Source organism: Nannospalax galili, unplaced genomic scaffold, assembly GCF_000622305.1.
Source record: "Nannospalax galili isolate Female #2095 unplaced genomic scaffold, S.galili_v1.0 scaffold369, whole genome shotgun sequence".
Taxonomy (NCBI): domain Eukaryota; kingdom Metazoa; phylum Chordata; class Mammalia; order Rodentia; family Spalacidae; genus Nannospalax; species Nannospalax galili.
In genome coordinates this window covers 406,099-432,130 of record NW_008360318.1, presented here as the reverse complement: position 1 = coordinate 432,130, position 26,032 = coordinate 406,099, and positions in this window count along the sequence as shown.

Here is a 26,032-nt window from a genome sequence, read left to right as displayed (position 1 = left end):
ACCCCTGGACAGGTGAGCCTGTGTTGTTTAAGAAAGCAGGCTGAGCAGGGGCCAGGGGAGCAAGCCAGTAAGCAGCGTTCCTCCAAGGTCTGTGCTCCAGCTCTGGCCTCCAGGTTCCTGCCCTGAGTTCCTACCTTGGGCTCCCTGATGACCTGGGACCTGGGAGATGTAAGACAAAATAAACCCTTTCCTCCCCAAGTTGGTATTGGTTAGAGTATTTTGTCACAGCAATGAAGAACAAACTAGGACCGAAAGCAACTTTTCCTCCTGCTTTTTGAATTCTGATTTCTGGTAAAAATGAACAAGGGGCACAAATATCCTCATTACAAAGCTCTAGTCTTGAATTCTGTACTGGAGAAGTTCTGTGAAGGACATCCTTATTCAACTGATAAAGTTGGAATCTGGGCAACAGATCAGATAAAATATATCAGTAAATTTGTGAGGTTGACAACTAAATTGTGGTTACATAGAAGAATATTCTTATTGTACTTAGTAGCCCTGGTACTGTAGTTTAATTATTCAAAACAATATGTATACTCATAGTATATATTAAACATTTGTATGTAAATGTATTAGGTATATGAACATAAACATGTATACTATAAATTTATAGAGAAATAGAAAGAAGGATGAATAAATGTTCTAGTAGGTTTAGAAAAAGAAATGCCCAGGCTTGCTGTGGGGAGTCCCCTCCACTGTCTCAGCTCTTGGGCCTGTTTGGGTCACTGGAATCCCTGCCCACCCCAGACGTGTGCATTCCCCTAGACCTGCCCTGATTAATGCATCTCTCAACTCTCAGCAGAGAAGCTTCCTTATGCAGCAGATGGTGATACACAGAGACCCACAACCGGCCAATGTGTAGAGAATAAGAGGCTGCAGAGTGCTTATCTCTAAATAGGACAGCTATAGCAAACTTCTGCCTCCCAAGGCACAGGGAGAGCCAGAGGTGGTCGATGACCTTAAGGAAACAGTTTTTCAGATAACAGGTCGACTACTGATATGAACTCACAGCAATGTTGACAGCATGCACAAATACCATGCCAGCTCAAGCCAGACAAAATCCCAGCATAGACATGGGGAAGAGGGTAAGAAGCCCCAACCCTAGCTGAGGTAATATTGGCAACCAACGGTGGCTGGGAGGGGGACAGTCAGTCTCTTTAAGGTGTGACTCTTGGTAGGTTGACCAGGCTCCAGTAATGAACAAACACCAAAGGGCATTTGGGGACACAAACTTGACTATATAGGCCTCAATAAATATTATTATGTAATAATTACTATTATTTATATAATGGAGTACATGAAATTGAGCAGGAGATAGTAAGGGATGATGCAGATAGGAAAGGGGATCTAAATATGTTTAAAATATATGAAATCTGCAAAAACTTCAATTAAAAGAGGGTGGGAGGAGAGGCAGCTCTAGCCTTCCAAAAATTTCTAAGTTCAAATTACATCTTTTGAAGTGGTTCTATAAAAGCTCGAGGTATATTTTTTGGGCAAAGTTGCTGATGGGCACCATCTACTGGGCATTACCCAAACTCTGACTTTGGGAAATTTTCCATGTAATTCAGGAAATTCTTCTTGCACAATGGCCCCTTGCCAATTTAAGGAAGCCCCTAGGATCCTGGGCAGCCTCTTGGATTCATCTGGAAACCTTGTCTTGTTCCTTCATATAGAGTTAGAAATTTGGTTTCCAGGGTCATAGATGTAAGATGGGCTCCTTGAGAAAACGAAGGTCCCAGAGAGCAGCTGCCTTGAAATGGCTACAAATAAAGGCTAGAAATCTAAAGGGCTGAGGGTGCTGTCCAAGCAACCTCTCCTCTTTTCAGTTTCAAGTGACTGGGAAGAGAGACAGCTCTGAATAGGTTGCAACCCCAGAGTCATCATTTCTCATTCTTTAAGGGGATGATGTTACCTCATAAATACTGTCCTCGAAATTCTTTTCTAGTGACAAAACACCCTGCAGGACATTCAGTCTGAATTCGTCCTAAAAATGGCTGTCATTGCCTGGCTAATAAAATAATATGAATGTCTGTATGTGAAACCACAGGACTTGATTTTTCAAGTTCTTAATCGATTATGTTCTGGTTGTAGCTACAGTCCTGTGAGGTGAACAAAATGCCCGTCTCTGGGCTTCCCTTACCTTAGAGCCAAGCATATTCTGCCCGTGAGGTGTTGAGGAGTTTGCACCATCCTTCCCATTTTCCTCATGAATCCTTTATGATGCTATTAGTCTCGGGGGTGCTTTTCTAAAGTTAGAAGACAATCTGACTCACACAGAGAAGTTTTCCTGTGAAACGACAGCAACAGAAGTCTCCTACTGAGGGAGAATGGAATAGTGCTAAGAGGAGGACAGCGGCAAAGTACAAAGAAACTGCGTTTGAATTCCAGCTCTCCCATTTTCTAGGTGAACAACTTTGAACAGGTCTAAATCTCGTGTCTTCATTTCATCGTCTGTAAAATGGGTTAATATTACTTCATCAAATCGTGATGTTTAAAATGAGGTCTTGCTTAAGTTGTCTGGCGTATATGAAGCATAAAATCACTTTTTGGTCTCATTTTCTTCTTTGTAAGGCCCTCAAAAACAGCAGGTGTGAGAGTTTTCCTAGGATGTCTCATCAGACTTCAGAGGTTACCTTTGCTGTTCGTTCTACATCGTCAGCTCTTAAAGTGTTCATGAACTCGCTCCAAACTGTTTTTGCCTAAGAAATCAACCACTTCACTGTAGGTGCCTAGAAATAAATGGGACGGTTTCCAATCCCATTTCTGCATGTGCTCAACATGTGCATCCACATTGATCATGGGAATTGCTGAAAATACATTAAGAGAAAAACTTACCTAAAGCAGATACATCAAAAATAACCAAATGCCACTCACACAAAATTGGTTTACCCAAACCAGTCCAAAATTAAGGAAGAAAGATTTGCTTCTAGCATTGCTTCCCTTCCCTTGAGTCACAAATTACAGCTTCAAAGAATATTAATTCAAACCAATAAACCCCAAACATTTTCCTATCATATGGATTGGTCATTGGTAGTATAATATTTGCAAATAGTCTTAGCTTTTAATATTAACACACAGAAATTTCAATGTCACCAAAAATTCTATTGTTTGTTAATTTACCGATTCATGAAATACTTATTGAATACCTAACTTGAGCCAGGCAGTGTTCCAAGTACTGGGGACAAAACAATGAATTGGATAGTCGAAACATCCCTGCCCTTACAGAGCTCACCATTCTGATGAAAAGATAACAAATGTGCTATGAGAAATTAGGAGAATATGGATGTCTGAAGTCTGCTCTTAGATCCTCTGCTGCAATGTTGTTCAAACTCTGAATGACAAAGTAGACCCACGAAAACATTTGGAGGTGAAGCCATCAGGCAGAAGAGAGAACATTCAACAGCCCTGAGGCAGGAAATACATTGACTTGCTTAGGGATAAAAAACAAAGCTACTGCGGTGTGGGTAGTAAGGCCAGAGAGGTTGTGAGCTCTTAAACAAGAAGATGAGGTCTGGGTGACGCTGGAGAGTCTTCATTTCTAATGAGCTTCCAGTAGATGCTGATGTTGCTGGTCTACGAACCCCACTCTGTAGCAAGGGTATAGAGCCTGATTTACTGTGCAGAAGTGAATTTCCTGCTGGTCACAATAGAAAACCACATTTATCAGATGATCTTAGCCATATTAAGTCCTTCACATTTATACAGAGGTCACAAACTCCGTTATCATATCCCCACATCCCACAAAGCTAAGTTCTCAATTGCTGCACTGTAAATGTCTGTATTAAAAGAGAAGAATGATTATCTAGACCTTGTTTTGCAGATTTCTTGGCATTTAAACAAGAATAAATGAGATGAAACAAGAAATGGAGAGTAAGTAAAAAGATGATCTACAGACTTTGAATCGTGTCTTTGTGGGTTCCAATCTTAGGCCATATACAATGGTAAAGAATAAGTCAGTCACAAGAGTAAGTACTCAAATCAACGTTCATTTTCATTTCCTTTCAATCCCCAGATTCATCTCATTGTCAAACCATGGTATTTGTATCAAATGGCTCACAAATCTGTACATTTTCCAAATGTCCGTCACTATCCAAATAATTAAGCAAACTATATAATCATGAAATGGAACACAATATAAAGGGGTGTGCAACAAAGAAAGCTTGTATTAGTTGCTTCTCTCATGGCTGAGACAAAATACCTGATGAAAGCAACTTTAAAAGGAAGAGTTTATTTTGGCTCACAGTTTGAGGGTGCAGGGAAAACAAGACATCAAGAGCCTGAAGCAGCTGGTCATGGTGTGACTGCAGCCAGGAAGCAGAGCGAGATGGACGCTGGTGCTCAGCTCACTTTCTCCTTTTTTATTCAGTCTGGGACCTCAGCCCACAGAACGTTGCTGCCCACATTCAGGATAGGTCGTTCCATCTCAATTAATTTGATCTAGAAATGCCCTCCTAGGTGATTCTAGCTCCTGCCAAGTGGACAGTCACTATTAATGGTCACATGTTCACTCCTTGTCAAACTGACCGTGTAAGCATCAGTTTTGAGCCATAACTTTCAACCATAAGCTCATAGCCAACTCATTCAAACCAACTTCGTAAGTCCCCATAGTTTTTAACAGCATTCAAAAGTGTAACTGGGGCTGGAGGGATGATTCAGTGGGTAAAGTGCTGGCCATCCAAGCCAGACAACCTGACTTTGGACCCCCAGAACACAGTAGCACAGGTGTCTGCAAGCACAGCATTCTACTGGAAGATGGAAGCAGGGACAGGAAAATCTCTGGAAGCTTGTGGGCCAGAGAGTCAGCTAACCTGTCAACAGAGCAGTGAGCAACAACAAAGACACTTCAAACAAGTGGAAGTCAAGGACCAACACCTGAGGTTGTCCCTTGACCTCCGCATGCATACTGTGACCTGTGTGTGTGCACACTCACCCCATACTAACACAAACACACACATCATACACACACAAGATTCTTTAAAGTAATATCCATCTAAAAAATTAAGTGCAGAGTCTCCTGAGACACCTACAATCTCTTATATCAAAAAGCAAGTCATATACTTCCAACATACAAAGGCACAGAGTAAATATTCACATTCCAAAAGGGAAGCATAGTATCACAGTAAGGAAAGATCAGATCCAAAGCAAGACCAAAATCCAGGAAGGAAACCACCAACTCCTGCAGCTGCATATCTGGTCTCTAAGCTTCATGATGGGATCACTGGGCTCCAAAGAGCTTAGGTAGCTGTTCCCCTCCTTCTCTGCGGCCCACAGATATACCGCCTCTCTCGTGGGCCAGCTCCACTCTGTGCATGCAGTGGGCATCCCATGGTTCTGGCATCTCCAACATTTTGGGTCTCTATTGCAAGTTAGACTTCACCTTCATGATTCATACCATGGCTTCTCAGAGCCTCCATACAAGAAATCTGACCCTGCCACGCACTGCAGACATCTAGAACCCAGGCATAAGCCTGTATTACCCCCTCGGTCATATATCTTTTATGACTGTAAAACTGGTGCCATGTGGACAACTTCAAGTTCTGCTGAAAACTTGAGATGTAGCCTTTCCCTCTTAGACCACAGTTGTATCTGCCTCTTTGTGTTGACCCTGAGGAAACAATTCCCTAGGCAATTGTTTTGAGGCAGGAAACCACTTCAGTGGCGTTCACCCATCTAGGCTCTCTCTTTCAAATGAATTTGCATTTTCTATGGTGGAGGCTGACTGGGTAAGTTTTTGCATTTTCCTGTTGCTCCAGTGTAGAGCAGCAGGTTTTCTGTTAATGGTACTAATCTCTAACAATTACAGCTTTTTTGAACCTGCCTTGAATATAATTTTAAACCCCTTCCACATGCTTTTACTCTCCTACCTGCACTTCTTTTATGTCTTTCTGTTCCGCTTCTTGCTCTCTCTCACTACAGACCTGGATGAGATCAGTGAGCAGTAACCATGCCATTCCCTGAATGCTATCCTGTCTTAAAATTTCCTCTGCCAAACTAAGCAGTCCATTTCTTTTTAATTCAGCTTCATTCAAGCTCTCAGGACACAGGGGGAATGAAGACAGAAGATAAGATGGATGGCCCATCCCTGATACGGCACTTTTGCCCCTGTGAAACACAAGAGCCAGACCTCCTCTGTCCGTATTTCTCTCAGTCTTCTGGTCTTCCAAATGCCTACCAGACTGGCCCGTGACCTCTGCTTACAGCATTCCTGGGCCTTTCTAGCTAAAGTTCCAAAATCTTCCACATTCCTCACAAACAAGTTCTAAAAGCCTGAGAGCAACATAGTACTATCACAGCAACAACTCCACTTTTGGGTACCAATTATCTGAATTAGTTATTTTTCTCCCTGTGGAAATAAAGAAAAAAAAAAACTGACAAAAACAAGTTAGGGAAGGAAAGGTTTATTTGGATGCAGAGTTTGAGGATACAGTCCATTGTGACTGGGAAGGCACTGTGGTTAGAGCCTGAGGCAGCTGGCCACATTGCATCTGCAGTCAGGAAACAGAAATAAATGCTGGTGTTTAGCTCACGTTTTTTATTATTCAGTCTATGGCCCCAGCCCACAGAATGGTATTACCCACAGTTAGGGTACATTTGCCCATCTCAATTAACCTATTCTAGAAACTTCTTTATAGGCATGCCCAGAGAACTGTCTCCTAGGTGATTTCAGAATCTATCAAGTTAACAGTACCAACCACAACAACTCTCAGAATAAATTTTCTGAATGTAAAAAGCCTGAAGACTAAAGAATAAACACTGCAGTGAAATAACACCTTCTTTTTATGTAAAGTTCTAGGAAATGAAAACTAATTGGTAGTGCCAAAAGGTATATATGTGGCTGTCTGAGACAGGATGGGAGTCAAAGATTGACAACGGGAATACAAAGAGATGGAGGAATGTTCTAGAGCTAGTGGCTGTGATTATTGAGTGTGGGAATGACCAGTTTCTTGAAGCTTCATGTATCCCATGAAGTAACATGATATTTCGATACATGTGTACACTGGGTGCTGGAGATTGAACCCAGGGCCAACACATACAAAGTTTGAATATGCAAACTATATTGTGTGGCAATTTTATCTCCATAAAGCTGCTAAAAAGTAAAAGTAATGTAGTCAATTTGGATTCAGGTGGTCTGAAAGACCCGGGACCCTGGAGTTATATACAACTGTGAGCAAGTTTTTCCTTCTCTCTAAGCATTAGTCTCCTCACGTATAACATGGTGAATAGCTGCTTGCTTGTTCTTTAAGAGTAGAGAACAATTTGTTATGTGAGATGGATAAGAAAAACATGTTAATTCCTAAACAAATGTCTTCCCCAAGCAAAGGACTGGGGATTTTATTCTGAGAGTGTCCTGGTTAGCCTGAATTGTCAACTTACCACAGTCTAGAGTCATCAGAGAGGAAAAGCCTAAATTGAAGGATCTCCTAGATAAGGCTAGTCTGGTCTATAGGCATGTCTGTGAGGGATTGTCTTGATTACTAGTTGATGTAGGAGGGCCCACTGTGCGCAGCACCATTCCTCAAGCAGGTGGTCTTGGGCATACATAAAAAGCATAAAAAGCTAATTAAACACAAATCAGTGAGTGAGCTAGAAAGCAAGTCAGCAAACAGTGTTATCAGCATGGTTTCTGCTTCAAGCTCTAGTTTTGAGTTCCTGTCTTGACTTCCTTCAATGATGGATTGTGACCTAGATATATAAGGTGAAATAAATCCCTTCCTCCCCCAGGGAGTCATGGTATTTACCATAGCAATAGACTGAAACTAGACTAGGTGGTCTACAGATATCCAAATAGGAGAGCAGTTCCTTAAGAAGGGTGATTGTGGAGTTAATCTCCACAAGATCATTTGTGTCAGTCATTTGAACAGTACCTCATTCATAAGAAGTCTGTAAAAAGTATCTTCTCTTATACCACACACACAAAAAAATCTGTGAGTACTGTGTAGCACACTAATGCCCAAATTGGAAATTCAAAGCCCACATCTATATAAAGTAGCTGACTGCTCCTCTGCCATTTGCTTGTTGGTGCTTTAAAGAAAATCAAGACTAGGTTCAAGCCCTTGTTTATTATTACTTGCTAGACAATCTTTAGTTAAGTCCTTGCCCATCCATGAGCTTCACATAGTCTGAGAGAGGCTAGTTTGGATTGATAGTTGTTTTTGGCAACTTGATACAAACCTAGACGTACTTGGAGGGACTCTCAACTGAGAAATTTCCTCCATCAGATTGGCCTGTGGGCATGCCTGTGAGGCATTTTCTTGATTGCTGATTGATGTAGGAAGGCCCAGCCCACAGTGGCAATACTATCGGTGGCAATACTATCCTCTGGCCAGGTGGTCTGGGCTGTATGAGAAAGGTAGCCAAGCAACAGCAGTCCTCCATGGTCTCTGCCTCAGTTGCTGCTTCCAGGTTCCTGCCTTGAGCTCCTGTTCTGGCTCCCCTTCGTGATAAACTGTAACCTACAAGCCAAATAAGACCTTTCCTCCTCTATGTTGCTTTTGGTCAGGGTTATCACAACAACAGAAAGAAAACTATAACAATAAGCATAGAAAGAAAAAAAAAAAAAAAGGGCCAGGCTGGAGAGATGGCTCAGTGGGTTAAGAACATCGGCTGCTCTTGCAAAGAACCCAGATTCAATTCACACTCAGATGGCAGCTAACAACTGTCTATTACTTAAGTTCCAGGGGATCCGACACCCTCTTCTGACCTCCATGGGCACTGCATGACACAGCGTACTTACATGCGGGCAATAGACTCATACATATAAAAATAATAAATACAATGTTTTTTTAAAAAAAAGAAAAAATGCTTACTGCCTTTTTGGTGATTGGAGGCTGATACAACCACAAAGCCATATTTCAGCAGGACATCATGAGACTGCTCAAACAGTAAATGCAAAACAAAACAAAAGACCAGCTAGGACCATGTCTGTGCAAGATGGCCAGATGACCACTGATAATCCTTTTCTTCATCATAATGCAGTCTCCACATCATCAGCCTTGCCAAATCAGCTGTTCCTGTGATACATCTGATGTCACCACATCAAAAATCCCCATATAATGGCAGAAAAGGGAGCAAAATATTTTCAACTCATTCTTGGAATTGCCAGCTTCCTCTCCTCACTTAACTCATGAGTAATTCTCCCCCTCCAAGAAAGTTTGTTCATAAGATGTCATCTCAACCCCGAAAGATGTGATTCTCTTGAGAATTCCAGACTCCTTTCTGAATATGTACTATCATCCATAAAAAAATAACAACAGTGTTTGTGTGTGTAGCAAGGACAGTATTGCCATAGAATGAGCAAGGACCAAGATACTGTTTCTCTTAAAATATAGAATAAAACTACAACAAGATATATATTATTCAAATATCAATAAGGAAAAAATGAGAAATTAGACTGGTCAGAAATAAAAATAACAACAGGGCTGGAGAGATGGCTCAGCAGTTAAGAGCACTAGCTACTCTTGCACAGGACCCAAGCTAATCCCAACATTCTAGATGTGGAAGCAGGAGGATCAGAAGTTCAGGGTTATCCTTGATGACATAGTGAGTTTTAGGCCAGTTTGATAAAATAAAATAAAATAAAATAAAATAAAATAAAGTAAAATAAAATAAAACAAAAATAATAAATAAAATATTTTAAAAATAACAACAGAGCTGGGCATGGTGGCACACATCTTTAATCACTGCACTTAGGAGGCAGAGGCAGATAAATCTCTATGAGATCGAGACCAACTTGATCTACATAGTGAGTTGTAGGCCATGTGGGGACACAGGGAGACCCTATCTCAAAACATACAAACAAATAAAGAAAAACAACAGCAAAACTTTCTCCTAATTCCTTAGTTTGTCTCATCTCTGAATTCTTTCTCTGACAGTAACAAGAACCTGGAAACACCAGGTATAGGCCTCACTTTGGTCTCTATCTCAAAGACCTGCCACTGTCAACATTGGCTACAAGTTCTTCTGCATAATAAAAGTATTGGAGCAGATAATCCTGCTGAACCCTGACATCTTGCAACTCTGGTTGATTGGCCTGGGTCTGGGAAATTTGACTTGTTTCCTAAAAAAGACAGCAGCAACCCTGCTGGCTGAGACATTTGGAGAACGAAATCCCATTTCCCCAGGATGAGGGATGAGATCTTTATGCATTAACCTTGACCAACACACAGCCTCATTCCCTTCTTTCCAATCCCACTATTCCAGGAACTAGAGTGCCAGAAATATTATCTCATCCCCACTCAAACTTTAATATTTTTAAAAGCAATTGACATCACAGGAAGAACTTGGAGTCAAATGTCTGCACCTCTCCTTTTCCAACCCATAAGAATGTTATAAGGTTTTGTTTCTAAACAAACATCTTTGAAACTAAAATAAATCTGTAAAAGTGCTAACATTAAACATCAATTTTTCTTTTTTATTAGTTAAATTTGTTTCTAGATCATTTTGCACATGGACGCAATAGATACAGACCACTCTCACCCCCTACCACTCTGGGCAACCATCCCTCTTCCCCACAAATCTCTCTCTCATGTCCATGACTATTCAGTTTGTTTTGTGACACCCTGAGATTAACCAGAGTTGCCTGTGAAACCGTGGGTTTAGAGTTATCTGTTGGATATTGGTGGGCTCAGCAGTTTGTATACAACTAAAGACGTGTCCACCCACCCCCCACCCACCAGAAGTCTATCAATAGCCAATCGTTCAGAAGTAAAGGGTAGGGCACTATGAGCCCCTCCCCCTTCCTTGACTTATTGTTGGTAGAGCTGGCCTTGGGTAGTCCAGGGCAAGTAACTATAGGTGTTGTGAGTTAATAATCATAGTTTGTATTGCATCTAGAGAACAGTGTTTCATAGCCCTTCACTCTGGCTCTGACATACTTTCTTCCCCCTTTTCTGCAGTGATCCCTGAACCTTGAAGGGGTTGGGATACAAGTCTTGTTTAATACTGAGTCCACAACTGTTGCCTATTCTCTGCATCTTGGGCAACCATCACTTTCCTCATTTACCATCATTCTTTATGGGGAGAGGCTTCTCTGATTAAGGCTGAGATCAGCTTTTGTACGCAGGTATAAGCATAGGTATTTAGAAGTCCGTTTTCTGCTTTGTCAATTTAGTTAAACACTAGTGACAAGTTACCCACCTGGGCCTGCAACCATCCCAGAGCTAGGTTGTCAGCCAGGCTTAAGGGAGGAGGAATAGTAAAACTTGAAATTATTTATGGAAGATGTTTAAGGGTTTCTGTCTGCACCATCTACTCCACCCCTCCCTCGGTCCAGGTGGGAATTTTCACAGGATGTTATTTATCTGCTTCCCTGTTGTTGTGTTGCTATTGATAAAATTAAAATGCAATAAAAGTTAAAACAATTCCAATCGCAAAAGGCTTCAGAGGCTAAAGGATTATAACCACTGTAAGGGGTACAGGCTAAGGAGGAAAACTCTGCATCTCATGTAAAAGTGTGTATCTCAGAGAAACGAAGACATAAAAAGTGAAGACGTAGAAATGAGCAGCAAGTATTTCTCAAAAGGTCAGATGTTGAGACAGGTATGGTGGTACACGACTCTGTGGAGTGGAAACAAAAGGATCAGAAGTTGAAGATCATCTTTGACTACATAACAAGTTTAAGGCCAGCCTGGGCTATGTGATACCCTGTTGTAGAAGAAGGGAAAGAAAAGAAAGAAAAGGGATGGTAGATTGACTGCTTCATCCAACTGGGTGGGTTTTTTTTTTTTTCCATTTTTCAGAGGGGCCTGGTACTTTTAGATATGAAAACCTCTTTCCTCTTTCCTCAGACCCAGCCAAAAGGAGTCTCTTTTTAGCCTGGTTTGCCCTCTACCTTACAGGCTTTTTCTGTTTACTTCTTTATTCTGATAGTCTAAAGATGTGAAATGTTGAATAAATTGGAGCAAAGGTTTAAGAACCAACTAAGGGTGATATACAGTGTGGTTTAGGGAGCTCACGGCAGCCACAGATCACATGATGATTAAGAGGTTAAATCTTACATACCAAAGGTAGATACTTAATCATCCAAATTATCTGTGTGCTTTTCAGAGCTGCAGGTCTACAGAACAGGCAAAGGGGCAGGTGCTGCTTACCCAAAACACAGGCTCCTTTAGCATCATCACTGCTCTTTCCCCGCCAAGGGCACCCATAATTACTGCTCGTAAGCTGAACCCTCAACCCCACCACGCTACACACACACCTGCTGCTGCAAATTGTATTGGCAATTAATTTGTCAGGAAAATGCTAGGGAATGTGAACACTGGTAATTTTATACCATAGATATTCAAATTAAACCTCCAGCCTAAGTATTTTCAGTGTCAACTTGTAGAATAGTTGCAGAAGAAGAGAAACACAACCTTCCTCCTGCTCTCTCCTGAGGAGAGTGAAGAGCTGCAAGTGGCTATACCAACCTTGGCTCCATCTGTAGGCCTGCCTCGGAGCATTGAGAACAGAGACACTAATTATGGGTGACACATCCTTGTGTTCTTCCTTGAATAAAAGGAGAGGTGGTGGTTGTTTGTCCCATATCATTCCTTGAGTGCTGAGAATCTTTTTAATGAAAAACAATAATGAAAAATCAGGAACTAACGATTTATCAACCCCACCGCAATTCTGCACTGTGTTTTCCCAGGGTCACTGTATAGGACAGGTGTACAGGGGTGAGGGAAAGAAAGGCTTTTAGCCAATAGGTAGGCATGACAGATACATAGGACTAGACTGTGAACACCATCAGTGGGCAGCCTCCCAAACCACCTTGGTTTGCCACTAGGGCATACAAGTCTCATCAAAGAGAGACTTGTATGAGCACTGTCCTAGTTTCATTTTTGTTGATATGATAAAATACCTTGCAAAAAGCTGGGCGTGGTGGCGCACACCTTTAATCCCAGCACTCAGGAGGCAGAGGTAGGTGGATCACTGTGAGTTCGAGGCCAGCCTGGTCTACGTAGTGAGTTCCAGGACAGCTAGGGCTACAGGGAGACCCTGTCTCAAAAAGACAAAAACAAAAAAACAAAACAAAACAAAACAAAACCACCTTGCAAATACCTTGCAAAAAGCTGGGCGTGGTGGCGCACACCTTTAATCCCAGCACTCAGGAGGCAGAGGTAGGTGGATCACTGTGAGTTCGAGGCCAGCCTGGTCTACGTAGTGAGTTCCAGGACAGCTAGGGCTACAGGGAGACCCTGTCTCAAAAAGACAAAAACAAAAAAACAAAACAAAACAAAACAAAACCACCTTCCAAAAAAGCAGCTTGGGTGGAGGGAGATGGAGAGATAGCTCAGCAGTTAAGAGCACTGGAAGCATCTGGGTTTGTTTCCCAGCACTCACATGGTAGCTAACAACCATCCATAACTCTAGTTCCAGGGGATCCAACATCCTTTTCTGACTTCTGCAGGCATTGCACAACATAGGTACACTTACATACATGCAGGCAATATACTCATACACATAAAATAAATAAACTTTTTTTTTTAAAGCAACAGGAGAAAAAAGATTTCTTTTCACTCACAATTCCAAGTTAGAGTCCATCATTGCAGGGAGGCCAAGGCTCGGAACTGGAAGCATCTGGTCACATCCACAGTCAAGTGCAGAGAGAAAATTCATACATACTTGCTGGTTCTCAGCCCCCTCTGTGCACTCGTACAGTCCAGGACCCAAACCTAGAGAACAATGGCAACCCACAGTGGGCAGGTCTTCCACCACAATTAAAGCAATCAAAACAATCCCCCACAGCCATGCTCACAGGCCAACCTGATCTATCCAATCTCTCACTGAGGCTTTCTTCCCAGGTGACTCTAGGTTGTGTCTAGTTGACAAAATTAACCACCACTGGTATGGTCTTCCCCACTCTACTGAGTCTGCAGCTTTAAAGTGTCACTCCATTCATTCTTTTGATCATCTTCAGGTCAAGAACTACATATATGATGTCATCTAATCTTTATGTTGAGTCAATTAAGAATATATTATCCATGATCATTTTATAGATAAAGAAACTGAAGCTTGTAAGGTTAAGAAATACAATACTTGAGCTGGGTGTGGTAGTATGTGCCTTTAATCCCAGCCCTTAGGAGGCAGAGGCAGGCAGATCTCTGTGAGGTTGAGGCCAGCCTGGTCCACATAGTGACTTCTAGGCGAGCTGGGACTAGGGATACCTTGTCAAAAAAATCAAATAAAAAAAGAAATACATTACTTGGGCAGTATGTTATCCTTTGTGGAATCCAGACCCGTCTTCTTAGTTTTTCTCTATTCCAAAAGGTTCAATTTTTTGTGTGTCAAGAAATAGGGCAGGGTAGGTCATGCAATGCTCAGCTCATACAATTATTTCATGGGATCTCCCTAACTATTACATAGAGATTAAATAAACGATACACACATATGCAGATATTTTAAATATTCATAGATGCTTTGGGGTCTAATTAAATATAGATGTGTTTGAAGGTGTCACACACAGACTCACAACATTTTCTCATTATTGATTGCTTTCTATCTATAGATACCAAAGATGCATTATCATCAAAAGAAAACAAGGATAACAAGAATACTTTTGTTATTAAGAGGTCATATTTGCTATGTACTTTTTTGTGTGTGGGGGCACACACATTTGTGTCTGTACACACATGTGTATGGATATACATGCATGTGTGTGTGCATGTGATGATCCAATGTTGGTCTCTTCCTGAATATTCTCCACCTTATTTTTTGACACTGTCACTGAACCTGAGTTCACAGATTTGGCTGGACTGGCTGGCCAGCAAACTCAGGGATCCTCCTGTCTCTGCCTTCTCACCACTGAGATTACAGGTGCACACTACTGTGTCCGGCATTTTTATATAAGTTCCACAGCATCAAGTTCAGATCCTCACACTTTCACTTTACTGTCTGAGCCCATATTTGCAGTTGGCTCTTTAATATACAGTTTAAACTGAGCATGCAGAATCAATTACATAAACATGTTGGTACTGTTACATGAAAAAGGAAGTCATAAATACTGGATTTTAAGATCAGGAGAGAACTATTTCATCATAGAAAACACAACCATTTCTCACATTAAGACATAAAGAACATGAGGGACTTTGTTTTGGGGAGTTGTTTAATGGTTTTGAGACAGATTCTCACTATGTAGCCCTGACTGGCCTGGGACTCACTACATAGACCAAGCTGGCCTTGAACTTGCAGCAATTCTCCTGTGTCCACCTCCTGACTACCAGATTATAGGAGTGAGTCACTGTACCTGACCTGAGGGACTTAATCTAAATATATATATATGTATAATCATATTCTTAGGCACTAACTCAGACTTATTAAGTCAGACTTTCTATAGATGGGACTCAAGAAATTGCACTTTTTGGTAAGTTCTGTACAGATTCTATGACTCATAAAGTCTGAGAACGATTATTGAAAACCAATATTATGAAGCAAATATTCTTTACAATACTGCCTAAATAAGATTTAAGGGGCCAGAGAGACAGCTCAGAGGTTAAAAGCACTGAATTGCTCTTGCAGAGGACCTGGGGTCAAATTCTAGCACCCACATGGTGGCTAACAACCATCAGGAACTCCAGTTCCAGGAGATCTTACACCTTCTGACTTCTGCAGGCATTGCATGACATGGGTGCACTTACATAGATGCAGGCAATGTACTCATACACATAAAATAGAAATAATAAATTTTTTAAAATGAAGACTGGAAAGATGGTTTAGTGGTTAAGAGTACTGGCCATTCTTGTAGAGGACTAGGGTTCCATTCCTAGCATCCACATGGCAGATAACAACCATCCATAATTCCAGTTCCAGGGGATCTGATGCCCTCCTCTGGCCTCTGTTGGCATTGCACACAGATGGTACACTTACATACATGTAGGCAAATTATCCATCCACATAAACAAACATAAGTGTAAATAAGATTTGAGAAGTTAGCATACAGTACACAGGATACAAAGCCTTGGAAAGGGTGAATCTTGTCCTCCAAGAGCACAGACTATGCATTATTCCCTAAAGAGGGTTTTGATGCTATACTAAGGTATGAGGATACCTTTCTAGAGTAGCTTTGAGGGTTTTTTTTCTTATTCCTCATCTCTACTTGGCACAAATGTTACTATTAATATTGATATGACTATTGCCTTCCTGTTTGTTTCCTTTCATTCTTTTAATACATTGAGACATCTTTTCCTAGGCATATGCTGAAAGCTGAGAATGGGCCTTTATCCTCGTGCATCTTGCTAAGGCATCTATCGTCAGCCTTATTGGCTTTAGGAGCTGGTGGTGGGGATGGAAACCCCAATGTGATGAGAGAGGTAGAACTCTGAATTCTCACAGTCTAGGGTGGTGAAAGGTTCTTTTTTTAATGATATGTGTGTGAGTGTATTGCCTACGTATATATAAGTGCACCTGTGTCATGCAGTGCCCACAGAGGTTAGAAGAGGGCATCAGATCCCCTGGAACTGGAGTTACGGACAGTTGTTAGGCACCATGTGAGTGCTGGGAACTGAACCTGGGTCCTCTGCAAGAGCAGTCAGTGCTCCTAACCACTGAGTCATCTCTCCAGCCCCTGAAAGGTTTTGTTTTAAGATCCATTGCAGTGGATTGGCCTGGCTTCCTGGGCACTGTGCTAAGAAAGATTCAGAGGCTACATCCCAGGGGAAGAAAGGTGGGGATGACTGTGGTGGCAAAGCAGCAGGCTCTTAGTGGTATAATATTTGCATTGGAAATGCTCCCCAGGCTACACAGCACCCAAAGTCAGAGAATTCTGGAAACTTCTCTTCTTCCATATCTGACATTTAATGTTAGAAAAGCTGGATCTAGAAAGAATAAATTCCCCAAAGAGACATTACTATTTAATAATTCAGATCAACACCAGGAACATGGTATTTTCTTTTCTCCCATCCCTTTCATACCTTAGAGATGTCTCACAGTGAGACAAGTTCCCCTTAACTTTAGCCATATCTAATATAGCTTCTAAATAAAACTTGCAAAAATCTTCACAATGCCTGGTCAAAAGACAGATATCCTGGACAACACATTGTGATACTCAGGTTCCCCTCCTCAACACACAGTGTTGACCCACAAACCATCAAGAAATAATTTGGATTAATTCAATTCTTGGAGAACCAAACCAATTAATGACTGATTCTACTCTCTCAGACAGAGACAGCATTCCAGGAAATGTGTGGACAAGGAGCGGTCTCCGAGATGAAGTAACCTCTCTGGAACAAAACAGGGTGCCATGAGTTTTCCTGCCTGGAGCCCCCTGGGTTGGGGGATGGAGCCTTCCGCAGCAGCAAGGGATTATGAATTTTCCTTTCATATAGTTAGCGGCAAGAGGAGTGGCTTCCTCACAGAGAAGCTCACAGCTTCATAGATGAAATCCAGCAGTCCAGACAAGGGGCCCACAAGGAAAATTAGAATTTAAGCACCTTTGTTCTCTTGAAAACATTCAGTCATTCCATTTTCCTTCTCTGTTCTTTCCTTTTAGTGGTCTTAAGTCGCTTTCCTGAGAGAAAGAAAGGAAAGAAGGGAGGAAGGGAGGGAGGGAAGGAAAGTAGGAGGAGGATAGTTTTTTTTTAGGGAGGGAGGGATGAAGATGGGAGGGGGAAGGAAGGAAAGTAGGAGGAGGATAGGGAGGAAGGGAAGAAAAGAGGGAGGGAAGGAGGGAGGGAGGGAGGGAGGAAGAAAAGAAAAAGAAATCCCAGAGAGAACATTCCTCCTGTTTCTAGGTGCCCAGTGCCTCATGTAAGGAGCCATAATCAGGTTCACACTAGAATACAGGCATTTTCTGCAGGTGAATTATAGAAAGGGCTGAGGCCTGAGTGCAAGGATACAGGCAAGGCTGGGAGCAGTGGCTGCAGCTGTGTCCTGTGATGCCTGGCAACAGAAAATGAAATTTAAAAAAAAAAAAAAAACCTGCCTCTCCTTCTCCAAGTGTAAGACTTTTCCTGTGTGTCACACCTTCTCTAAACTTGGCCAGGTCTAATTAACTAATAAGGATAAGGGATGAAAGGAGAGAGGCAGGAAACTGGTTTGCTGCCTCTGCTAGATTTGCAGACAGACTCCAGTCTTCACAGATCCTCGCTTATTTGGGGATTTTGTGGAAACTAGAAAAAGAGAGACCCTGCTCAAAATATTTTACCGCCATCTACTGGGATGTTGTCAAAATAACTCTTTATACCTAGGGTGGCTGTGAGTAAATGCTGCCTCCTAGACGTGTGCTCTGTTGCCGCATGCCCCAACCTATTTGAACAGGAGAGACTGCCCTGGGATGAAATCAGTTCTGGCAGAAAGCAGGGAATCCCGACTGAGCAAGTACAGCTTTGAGCAAGCAATTATTCTATACCAGTAGACCACAGCATGTAAATCAGAGCAGGCATAGCTCAAGATGAAGCACTCCCATGGGAGAACCAGTTCCAGAAGCCAGTGGAGCATGGTATCTGGAGTGAGGCAGCTGTTGATGGAGGCAGGAGATGCCTGACAAGAACAAGTCAGGCCGAAGAACCGGTCAGACTAAGGGAGCAGGGCGCACCCTCACTCATAGATCAGACACAGGTCATCAGGGGATGACCCTGGAGCTCCAAGTAGAATCATCCAACCTCCACTGTGAAGAAAGGAAAGCTGCAAAGCCTGGGGTTGTGGCAGAATTCAACAGTCGTCATTCAATAGATACCGACTGAGTTTCTACTATGTATAAGGCATTAAGTAGTGAAGAGGCCTAATCAAGGGGTTCATGGTTTAATAACAATCTCCAATGCATGTTTTTTGGTGATACGTGAATTCATCCAAAAGATCAATAAGTATTAGTGAGTAGGTCCTGCACTAAGTACAGAAAGACAGTCAGTGAGCTAAAAACAGTCCCTGGCTACACAAGTCTGTGCACAATTAAACAATTAGTTGCAATACAGGCTTAGCACAGTGGACTGCATTTGGTTTTGGTTTTGATTTTTGCTTTTTCAGACAAAGTCTAATGTAACTCAGGCCTCAATTTCACTATGTATGTAGCTAAGAATGACCTTGAACTCCTGATCCTCCTGCCTCTGCTTCCAAAGTACTGGGATTACAGGTGCATGTAACAATATCTGGCCCTTAGCAGAGAGACTGTAGAATCACAGAAGGGGGCACTGAGCTCAGTCTTAGGGAACATAGGAAGGAGTTCTACAATAAGCAGTAACTAAAGACCTAGAAAGCATGAAATTCCTATCTGCAAAAGGTTTAGGCCAGGGGAATACATTGAGCTAGCCCTATATGTCGCTACTGAGCACGTGAAGTAAAACCAATGCAATGGAGAAACTCATTTTCAACGGTACTGGGTCTTGAACCTAAGACTTTGGACATGCTAGGTAATCACTCTATCACTGAGCTACATCCCCAACCCTATTTTTGTCTTTTATTTTAAGAAAGGGTCTCACTAAGTTGCCCACATTGGCCTTGAACTGACTGTGCACCAAGGAGGCCTAGAACATGCGATCCTCCTGCCTCAGGCTCCCAAGTATTGGGATAATAGATCTGCATCACTTGGCCCAGCTAAGAAACTACAAATTTAATTATGTTTAATTTTAATTAATTTAAATCTTAAACCTGAAGTGACATGAATTTTCTCCATTTAAATATAACTTTTTTTTTTTTTTTTTTTTTGGCCTTCCATGTAGCTCCAGCTGGCCTAGAACTCACCATGTAGACCAGGATGGCTTGGATTCCACAGAGATTCCCCCTGCCTCTGCCTCCACCTCCCAAGTGCTAAGAGTAAAGGCATGTGCCACCATGCCTGACTTAATGATTTTATTTTTTTAAGAGTTACATTTCACTTTAGCCAGTATACTGCCCATAATAATAGTGCATGTAATTTGAGTTTTAGGAAACTTTATATTACATGTGTGGCTTTCATTCTAATTCTATCATCACTGCTCTATACCAAAGAGGGAGTCATACAGCTAGAAAAATAAAGCAAAGCCTTTATAGTGCTGGGAAAGAGCATGCTCACCTGTGACTTACGCCTTCCCAGAAACATTAAAACAAAGTGCTCTTGGGGGATCCTAAGTGGCAGTGAAAAGAGCGCAGGTTAACACAAATGGAAGCAAGCTGGGTTTATGAAGAAATGGGCAGCATGTGCTTAGGCAGAGAAGTAGCAAGGCATTAGGAGTACCTCACAAACTGAACAGGGGCTGCTCCCTGAGTGGAGGCGAGCTCTGAGTAGTCCAAATGTGATGTTCACCTGTGTGACCTCATCAACCTGCATTTGGCTGCAAATAACAAAAAGAAAGACACTGTTTTTTAACGTTAAAAGTCATTCACTGTTTGCTCAGACAGCCCAGAAGAGTCTATGTATTGCTGGTTCAGCAGCTCAAATATGTCTTCAAGGAGCATACAATGGCTGTCCTTCCCTCCATCAACCAGAGAACTTTTTCCTTTTCTTAGACTTGTCATCATGAGGGTCCCAAGGCAGCAGGCAACAGGAGCAGGAAGAACCAGTTAGAGAAGCTTCCTCATTTAGCAAATGGACAGTGTTTTAGCTTTCAAAGAGGCAGAGAAATTAGTTATCTGGCAAAGGGGAGCCAGAGAGTCATGATACGTCTACGTTAGTCACAGTTGTTCTGCTGAAGCAGGTCATCCTACTGCCCAGAATTAAATCAGGAACTAGGGGAAGGCAGCTCAGAATGTCAACCATGTGTACCAAATCTCAACCACACATGCCAGCCCTGTAAAATTTATTTCATGCTATTTTAATATTCTATTACCTGCTTCTTAGCAAGTTATTGGCTAAAAGACACTCTTTTAAATGAGAAAACATAAAATTTTCATAATTGGGATTGGAGAGATGGCTTAGCAATTAAGAACACTGGCTTTTCTTGCAGAGGACCCAGGTTTGGTTCCCAGTACCCACATGGCAGCTAACAACCATCCAGTTCCAGGGGATCTGTCACCCTCTTTTGACCTCCATGGGCATTGCATGACATGGGTGCACTTAAATACATGCAAGCAATACACTCATACACATAAAAATAATAAATAAAATACTCATACACATAATAAAATACTCATACACATAAAATACTGGAATCATGTGTGAAAGAAAAAAGACCCGAAAACTCTCTTCAAAACAAACTTCATGGAACCTGATTGAACTTGCCTATAATTGTTTATTCTTATTTAGGAAACTGGTGTCGTCTGAGAGCACCGTCTTCACACAGCACAGAAAGACAGTGTAGGATTCTTAATGACTGAGGAATGAACTCCCTCAGAGAAAATAAATTGTTTTCAGTGTTACTATAAGGAAATGCAAAACAAATTGTCCAACATTTTTGAGCCCCAAAGTATTTTTCAAATCTCTTCAATAAAGGCCATAAATTGTACCTGATACACAATGATTGTACCTGATACACAATGACTGTAAGAAAAACTTTTACAGACAGATCAGCTAACAGGAGTTATAACGTGAAGGCTGGTGGGGCAACAAGAAGTAGCAACAGTGTTGGCTGAAATAGCAAAACTTACTCCATTTTGCTCTCGCTGTCTTTGGCTTCACCCTGTGTTTTTCTCAGCCATTCCCATGGCAGCCAGCCACACACAACATCTCATGCAGGCAGTTTCAGGGAGTTCACTGTTTCTACAATACTGGGAAACTTATAAGTAGCCAGGTAGCATGTCCTCCCACCCAGCCTAAACAGAATTTTTTGGTAACTGAAAACCTTTTTGTTAACTGACCTTGCCCTGGTCTGGTGTAACTATGATGACCTAATATAACTATGGTTATTAGCTTTGCCCCTGGAAAGATGTAATTATGGTTTTAAGCTTTATAAACCCTGCCTGGTTTTTCCTTGTGGTTGAGAGTTCTTTTGGGCATTAACTACCTCTCTGACAATTGGCTTAATCTTGCTCGGTGCATATTGGCCACTGAAGAGGAGGGTTCTTCATGTGACAGGCACATGGAAATTAAAAATGTGCCTTGTGACACACTTCATGGAATCTCTGTAAATCACTCATGTGAAATGCCTTACCATCGGGAGAGGCCAAAGGGCTCACCCTCTGTGGGAGAAGGAATGAGAAGGCTACAAACTACATTATGCTCAGTAATCAGAAGCAGGTGTGGGCCTTTTGTTTCTAAAGTGTTCGTTTCATTTCCATCAACACTTGGTTCTGGATGTGAAGGAAGGTCCTAGCAACACAGAAGCAAAGCAAAGAGCACTAGGCTCTGCCCATTCTTTCTTCACAGCCTAGTGAGAGAGAGAGGAAAACAGATCACTGCCATTCATTAGAATGCAGGGTCTTTTATTAATGAAGCAATCGTTATAGGAACGATCCTCTCACAGAATATGGTGATGGTTGGTTTTAATGGCAACTTGACACAAATTAGAATCACCTGAACAAGGAGCCTCACCTGAAGAATTGTCCCCATTGCTCTAGTGGGTATTGGAAAATCCACCCCAAATGTGGGTGGCACCTTCCGGTAGCAGCCCTTATAAAATGGGCACGGCAGGAGGAAGGTTATTCACCTTTTGCTTGTTTGCCTTTCCCTTTCATCATGAGTTGATTTAGTCTGCTGCTCCTGCTGCTGATTCCCTTGCTGACATCACAGCCCATTTCCAGACTTCTATCACTGACTGAGGACCAGCAGCTCTTCAGGAACCCTTCAGGTTTTCTGTGCCAGACTGAGACTGTGGGGGCACCCAGCCCCAAGTTCTGAAAGTAGTGGGATGTCTGTCTCTCCATCGTGAGACAGCGCCTATGGGACCACTCCCACTGCTGAGGCCTTCACTCAGCCTCAGGACCTAGCAACTGCCAGGGTCTCAGTCCCTCAGGTGGGATTTAACTGTTTTACAATTTCAAAGTAAGCTGATTAATAAATTACTTTTCTATGTATTACATATATATTTATTCCACAGTTCTTTTCCCCTAAAGAACCCTGATAATACAAATATAGCAGTTATTTTCCTCATCACTATGACCAAAATACCTTATAGAAGCTACGTAAAGAAGGAAAGGTTTATTTAGCTCCCTTGAGGGAACACAGCCAATCCACCATGGCAGGAGGGGCATGGCAGCTGTAGTGGCTGGTCCTCGGCAGTGGGAGCTTGCTGTGAGGCCTGTCTTTACATTTGGGGGAATTAGAAAGCAGACATCCAGACAGGAACTGGGCCAGCCTAAACCCACTCCAAGCCCATGCCCATCAGATAGGCCAAAATGTTCCACACCCCCCAAAAAACAGCACCACCAGCTGGGGACCAAGTGTTCAGACACATGAACCTGTGGGGGACATTTCTCATTCCAACAACGACACAGAAAAAGCAATGATTTACTTAAAATGAGCTAATATTCCCCAGGAACCAAAAGAAGATACCTGGGCACAGAAAGGCACCTAGAGAAGCAGAACAGTGTTTGAAGAGCCTCTGAGGGCATTGCACCGACACACGTGCACCTACATGCATGCAGGCAATACACTGACACACAAAACTAATAAATAAAACATTCAAAAGAGATTTGGCATCAGAGCTTGAGTCAAATCCATGTTCAGCCACTCTTTCTGGATGACCTCAGATAAGCCAGTTATGTTTTCTAAGACTAGTCCTTCCACCATATATGCTGGAGTTAATAGTAACACCTGCCTTATGGAGTTGTGAAAAGTAAATAAAATGGAGGATGTAGCAGTCTCACCAGAGCCAATGGTTTATGGAAACCTCTAAATATTATCTGTGTTAATAATGATGACAGGTGGATGAGTAGGAAGAAGACAGTAATCAGTCAAACTTTCTGGGAGACAGATTCAGCTCCACAGGAGGAAATTCTTTCCATGGCTGAATGCCATTCAGGAATGGAGAGTTCACATGGGTCTCCTGCCCAGCTCCTCTTTCCACAGAGCAGAAGCCCTGATAGGATGTTACCCATGTAGCTTGGTCTGAGAATGAGGTAATTCCATATAGCTGTATCTGAGAGCCGTGGTCTGTGAAACTGAGGGACAGCAAGGGAGCAGTAGTACTTTAAACACTGACTGATTGAACATCTAAGGTCATGCAAATATGGGAGCTGGACCAAGAGGTAAAGAACCCGGAAGCAGACTAGGAAGGATGAGGATGAAAGAACCGAGTGACTCCTAGTCAGCAAGGAGCAAAGGCTGGGGATTTCAATGCATGGCCAAGGCTTAGCAGTGGGGATTGTTGAAGCAAATGAAGATTGAGGCAGAAGCAGATGCTCTCTGGAGACCCTGGGTTCCAAGTCACTAGCTATTTTCCTACTGAAGACAGCATCCATCACTGGCAGAAAACATGCTCAACATGAATACATTCTCCACATACACTTTCAACTCTAGGGTTATATCTTTCCTCGTTAGAAGGTCTCACTATTTACCAACCTGTTTTCCCTTTCCATTGCTTTTAGCCAACACACATTTCCTGAGTGCCTGCTATGTAACAGACACTCTGCTAGTTACTGAGGAAACGTGGCTGCTGTCTGAAGGAAACTCATGGCCTAATAGTGATGTCCAATGACTGTACAATATTTGGTTTTATATTTTCTAGAAGCCACAGTAAGGAAAGCAAATATAATGGAACTTAGCATATTTTATTTAATCAAATACATCCAAAATATAGTTTCAACATGTATTCTATACTTTATAAACTCGAAATGAGATATATTACTTTTTCATATTAACTCTAAAAAATCCAGTATATAGCAAATTTCCATTTAGGCTAACCACATTTCAATTTATCAAGAGGTGTATTTGCTTAATGCTCCCATATCCCGCAGCCTGGATTTAGCAGTTATTTTAGAAATTAGTAACTACACAGACACAGTGGTGAGAAGTCCTGTGTGGGTGAGCAATGGTATAGTTGTAGTTGCTTAGTAACTGATGAGGAGGAAAAATACATAATTTGCAATATTTTTCAGTTTCCATGATGACATAATCAAATATTGGGCTAACCACAGATGATACTTTCTTTAGTATCATGAAATTGTTCTTTGAGTACTGAAGAAATAAACTTTCCTATCCCAGAGGGTGACCACAAAAGTAAGAAGGAACCTTTCTAAGTAGAACTCCAGTCACTCAGGAAATAAATCCAAGAACCAACAAATGGGATCTCATGAAATTTAAAAGTTTCTATACAGCAAACAATACAGTTAAGTACATATGTGTAGTGGCTTACCTTTCAGCAGACCACCAGAGAGTGCCAAGCTCTGGCCTCCCTCTAGCAGAGGGCCTGAGAACCTAGGGGACTGCCTAAGAGCCCCCGATTCTGCCTCCACATGATGTGAGCTTCCCTTAATTGCACCATACCCAGCCCCCTACCTGGGATTTTGTGAGGCACCTCCCAAGGCCCCAGGGCAGATGTGGCTTTGGTACGCTAAGGCTGAGATCCTGCCAGACAGCCTGAAAGGGTGGGTTCAGACCTCCATCTGTATAGTGGCTTGAATCTCAGCAGACCACCAGAGAGTGCCCAGTTCTCACCTCCCTCTGGCCTCCCTCTGGCCTCCCTCTGGCATAGGGCTGAGAACGCAGGGGACTGCCTGAGAGCACCTGGTTCAGACCTCCATCTGTATAGTGGCTTGAATCTCAGCAGACCACCAGAGAGTGCCCAGTTCTCACCTCCCTCTGGCCTCCCTCTGGCCTCCCTCTGGCATAGGGCTGAGAACGCAGGGGACTGCCTGAGAGCACCTGGATCCTGCCTCCGCGTGGTGAAGGAAGCCTGAGTGTACCTGACTGGAACCTGAATTGAGCTTCTGTGGGTACTCCTGAATAGCTGATCTGAAGCCATCAGTTCCCTCCAAATTAAATCTGAAAGAATCTGAACCCTGTACCAACCAGCTTTACATAACCAATAAAGAAAGGATCTAGGCACCCAGATAATAGAAACAGAAGCATACTTCAACTTAATTCTCATATCATAATCATAAATAACAAAAGAAATTCATATGCCAAAATCACAACAAAAGAATAATAAAATGGAAAGCCAAAACACTGTGTCCCCACCAAACCCCACCAATCCTGTAGAAGAGTTCTATAAAGAAAATCCCCTAGAGAAAACCCAGGATACTGAATTTAAAAGAACAATCATAAACA